This window comes from Entelurus aequoreus, linkage group LG20 (genome assembly GCF_033978785.1).
Source record: "Entelurus aequoreus isolate RoL-2023_Sb linkage group LG20, RoL_Eaeq_v1.1, whole genome shotgun sequence".
Lineage (NCBI taxonomy): Eukaryota > Metazoa > Chordata > Actinopteri > Syngnathiformes > Syngnathidae > Entelurus > Entelurus aequoreus.
The window spans coordinates 51353632-51358631 of NC_084750.1; positions in this window are offsets into that span (position 1 = coordinate 51353632).

Sequence of the window (5000 nt, forward strand, 5' to 3'; positions counted from 1 at the left end):
TCCAGGCCTTTCGGGGCCCCATTTTAAACAGTTTGTAGTATTTCGGTGACGCCGAGGCGTCCGTCAGGTCTTCCCGGGCAATGTGAGGCCTTTTGGGGCCATAAATTACTGTTAATTAGGGGCCCTGGATGCCTTTTGGGGCCCTATTTTCAGACAGAAAACAGCAACCCTCTTACACTGCAAGAGGACAGCGGGGAATTGGAGCCCTCCCGTGGACTCTGGCCGCAATTGCACCTATAAAAAAAAAAAAAAATGCATTATTTTCCAGCATTAAAGGCATCATTTCCAGGCCTTTTGGGGCCCCATTTTAAACAGTTTGTAGTATTTCGGTGACGCCGAGGCGTCCGTCAGGTCTTCCCGGGCAATGTGAGGCCTTTTGGGGCCATAAATTACTGTTAATTAGGGGCCCTGGATGCCTTTTGGGGCCCTATTTTCAGACAGAAAACAGCAACCCTCTTACACTGCAAGAGGACAGCGGGGAATTGGAGCCCTCCCGTGGACTCTGGCCGCAATTGCACCTATAAAAAAAAAACCAAAAAAAACAACATTATTTTCCAGCATTAAAGGCATCATTTCCAGGCCTTTTGGGGCCCCATTTTAAACAGTTTGTAGTATTTCGGTGACGCCGAGGCGTCCGTCAGGTCTTCCCGGGCAATGTGATGCCTTTTGGAGCCATAAATTACTGTCATTAGGGGCCCTGGATGCCTTTTGGGGCCCTATTTTCAGACAGAAAACAGCAACCCTCTTACACTGCAAGAGGACAGCGGGGAATTGGAGCCCTCCCGTGGACTCCGGCCGCAATTGCACCCCTAAAGAAATGCATTATTTTCCAGCATTAAAGGCATCATTTCCAGGCCTTTTGGGGCCCCCATTTTAAACAGTTTGTAGTATTTCGGTGACGCCGAGGCGTCCGTCAGGTCTTCCCGGGCAATGTGATGCCTTTTGGAGCCATAAATTACTGTCATTAGGGGCCCTGGATGCCTTTTGGGGCCCTATTTTCAGACAGAAAACAGCAACCCTCTTACACTGCAAGAGGACAGCGGGGAATTGGAGCCCTCCCGTGGACTCCGGCCGCAATTGCACCCCTAAAGAAATGCATTATTTTCCAGCATTAAAGGCATCATTTCCAGGCCTTTTGGGGCCCCCATTTTAAACAGTTTGTAGTATTTCGGTGACGCCGAGGCGTCCGTCAGGTCTTCCCGGGCAATGTGAGGCCTTTTGGGGCCATAAATTACTGTCATTAGGGGCCCTGGATGCCTTTTGGGGACCTATTTCCAGACAGAAAACAGCAACCCTCTTACACTGCAAGAGGACAGCAGCGGGGAATTGGAGCCCTCCCGTGGACTCCGGCCGCAATTGCACCCCTAAAGAAATGCATTTTTTCCAAGTGTGCACTATAGAGAGAAACCCTACTTATGAAGGGAAATAAACCCCGGGCTGTTGCACATGTGTCTTAGGACAGCAATAGACGGGCTTTTTAAACAGAACGGCATATTTTGGGCTACCCGGGGTGTCCAGCGCGTGTCCCCGGGGTATGTGAGGCCCTTTGGGGCATGCGGCCAGGAAATGTCCTGAACGATCCAAAATCACACCCTGGTTTGAGTGCCACATGTCCCGCAGCAGGTCACCCGAGTCCAGGTGCCCGACATGTACAAAGCGCCCCCCAGCAAAGTCACACTGTGAGTGGGGAAGAAAAGTTGGGAAAGTGTGCAAAAATCCCCAAAATGTTCTAAAATCACACCCAGGTTTGAGTGCCACATGTCCCACAGCAGGTCACCCGAGTCCAGGGATGCCCGACATGTCCAAAGTGCCCCCCAGCAAAGTCACACTGTGAGTGGGGAAGAAAAGTTGGGAAAGTGTGCAAAAATCCCCAAAACGTTCAAAAAGCACACCCAGGTTTGAGTGCCACAAGTCCCGCAGCAGGTCACCCGAGTCCTGGGGTGCCCGACATGTACAAAGCGCCCCCCAGCAAAGTCACACTGTGAGTGGGGAAGAAAAGTTGGGAAAGTGTGCAAAAATCCCCAAAATGTTCTAAAAGCACACCCAGGTTTGAGTGCAGCAAGTCCCGCAGCCGGTCACCCGAGTACAAGGGTGCCCGACATGTACAAAGCGCCCCCCCCCCCCCCAGCAAAGTCACACTGTGAGTGGGGAAGAAAAGTTGGGAAAGTGTGCAAAAATCCCCAAAATGTTCTAAAAGCACACCCAGGTTTGAGTGCAGCAAGTCCCGCAGCCGGTCACCCGAGTACAAGGGTGCCCGACATGTACAAAGCGCCCCCCCAGCAAAGTCACACTGTGAGTGGGGAAGAAAAGTTGGGAAAGTGTGCAAAAATCCCCAAAATGTTCTAAAAGCACACCCAGGTTTGAGTGCCACAAGTCCCGCAGCCGGTCACCCGAGTCCAGGGATGCCCGACGTGTCCACAAGGCTCCCAGCAAAGTCACGCTGTGAGTGGGGGAGGAAATTCAGAAATGTAGGCAAAAGTCCCGAAAATGGTCCAAAATCACACCCAGGTGACACCCAGGTTTGAGTGCCACAAGTCCCGCAGCAGGTGACCCGAGTCCAAGGGTGCCCGGCATGTCCAAAGCGCCCCCAGCAAAGTCACACTGTGAGTGGGGGGGAAAAGTGGGAAAAGTAGGCAAAAGTCCCGAAAAATGGTCCAAAATGACACCCAGGTTCGAGTCCCACAAGTCCCGCAGCCGCCCACCCGAGTCCAGGGATGCACGACATGTCCAAAGAAATAATAAAAATCCACAAAAATCCACAAAAATCCGGGGGCCGGATTCCGGCGTACCGCTTCGGCCCGCGTGCCCTAGTTTGGAGACCGATTTTAAAAATTTGCCGTTGACGGCTAGTTTTTTTCCTTATCACACCCACATTTGAGTGCCACAAGTCCCGCCGCGTTCCACCCAAGTCCAGGGGTGCCAAGAGGTGCCCAGCGTGGCCAGGACGCATGCAGCAAAGTCACAGGGGAAGTGGGGTAGAAAAGTGGGGAAAGTCTGGAAAAGGTCGTGAAAATGGTCAAAAATCACACCCAGGCTGGCGTGCAGCAAGTCCCGCCGCGTTCCAGCCGAGCACAGGGGTGCCAGGAGGCACCCAGCGTGGCCAGGGCGCACCCAGCAAAGTCACAGGGGAAGTGGGGAAAGTCTGGGGGGAAAGTCGTGAAAATGAGCAAAAATCACACCCAGGCTGGAGTGCAGCAAGTCCCGCCGCGTTCCAGCCGAGCCCAGGGGTGCCTGGAGGCACCCAGCATGGCCAGGGCGCACCCAGCAAAGTCACAGGGGAAGTGGGGAAAGTTGGGGAAAAAGTCATGAAAATGATCAAAAATCACACCCAGGCTGGAGTGCAGCAAGTCCCGCCGCGTTCCAGCCGAGTCCGGGGGTGCCAGGAGGCACCCAGCATGGCCAGGACGCACCCAGCAAAGTCACAGGGGAAGTGGGGAAAGTCTGGGGAAAAGTCGCGAAAATGATCAAAAATCACACCCAGGCTGGAGTGCAGCAAGTCCCGCCGCGTTCCAGCCGAGCCCAGGGGTGCCTGGAGGCACCCAGCATGGCCAGGACGCACCCAGCAAAGTCACAGGGGAAGTGGGGAAAGTCGGGGAAAAAGTCATGAAAATGAGCAAAAATCACACCCAGGCTGGAGTGCAGCAAGTCCCGCCGCGTTCCAGCCGAGCCCGGGGGTGCCAGCAGGCACCCAGCGTGGCCAGGGCGCACCCAGCAAAGTCACAGGGGAAGTGGGGAAAGTCGGGGGAAAAGTCGCGAAAATGATCAAAAATCACACCCAGGCTGGAGTGCAGCAAGTCCCGCCGCGTTCCAGCCGAGCCCAGGGGTGCCTGGAGGCACCCAGCATGGCCAGGACGCACCCAGCAAAGTCACAGGGGAAGTGGGGAAAGTCGGGGAAAAAGTCATGAAAATGAGCAAAAATCACACCCAGGCTGGAGTGCAGCAAGTCCCGCCGCGTTCCAGCCGAGCCCCGGGGTGCCAGCAGGCACCCAGCGTGGCCAGGGCGCACCCAGCAAAGTCACAGGGGAAGTGGGGAAAGTCTGGGGAAAAGTCGCGAAAATGATCAAAAATCACACCCAGGCTGGAGTGCAGCAAGTCCCGCCGCGTTCCAGCCGAGCCCAGGGGTGCCAGGAGGCACCCAGCATGGCCAGGACGCACCCAGCAAAGTCACAGGGGAAGTGGGGAAAGTCGGGGAAAAAGTCATGAAAATGAGCAAAAATCACACCCAGGCTGGAGTGCAGCAAGTCCCGCCGCGTTCCAGCCGAGCCCCGGGGTGCCAGCAGGCACCCAGCATGGCCAGGGCGCACCCAGCAAAGTCACAGGGGAAGTGGGGGATTTTTTCTAAGTACCCAATCGAGAGAGGCTAAAAAGCACCTCTTTTTACCTTCTCTCGATTTTCCCAAGTACAAAATCGAGAGAGGCTAAAAATCCCCTCTTTTTACCTTCTCTCGATCAGACACTTAGAAAAAAAACGGGGAAAAAAAAAAATTTCTGGGATTTTTTCTAAGTACAAAATCGAGAGAGGCTAAAAAGCACCTCTTTTTGCCTTCTCTCGATCAGACACTTAGAAAAAATTCCCCACTCGTCCTTCCAATGCATTTCAATGGGATTGGAGTTTTCGGCTGGGATTTTTTCTAAGTACAAAATCGAGAGAGGCTTAAATTTTCACCTACTTTTTGCCTTCTTTCGATTTTGTCGTTTTTTTCCTGGTGGTCCAAAACACCACCATCACGTTAGTAGGTGCACCGTGTCTCGACAGGCCAAAATCACAGGGAACGTGTCCGAGTCAAAGTAAGCTATTTTGGGACTCAATTTTGGTGTTTTCCCCCCTATTTTCCCGGTCCTTTTTCCGAACGGCTTTCCAAGGACCTGAGCGACAGGGGCTCATGCGGACGCCCGTGTCCGCCTAGGGGGCGCTGTCCCGGACACCTTTTTGACATTTCCCGCCTGAACGAAATCCTGGACCTGATTCCGCCCAGGTACTCGGCGCTTCCAGGGACTCG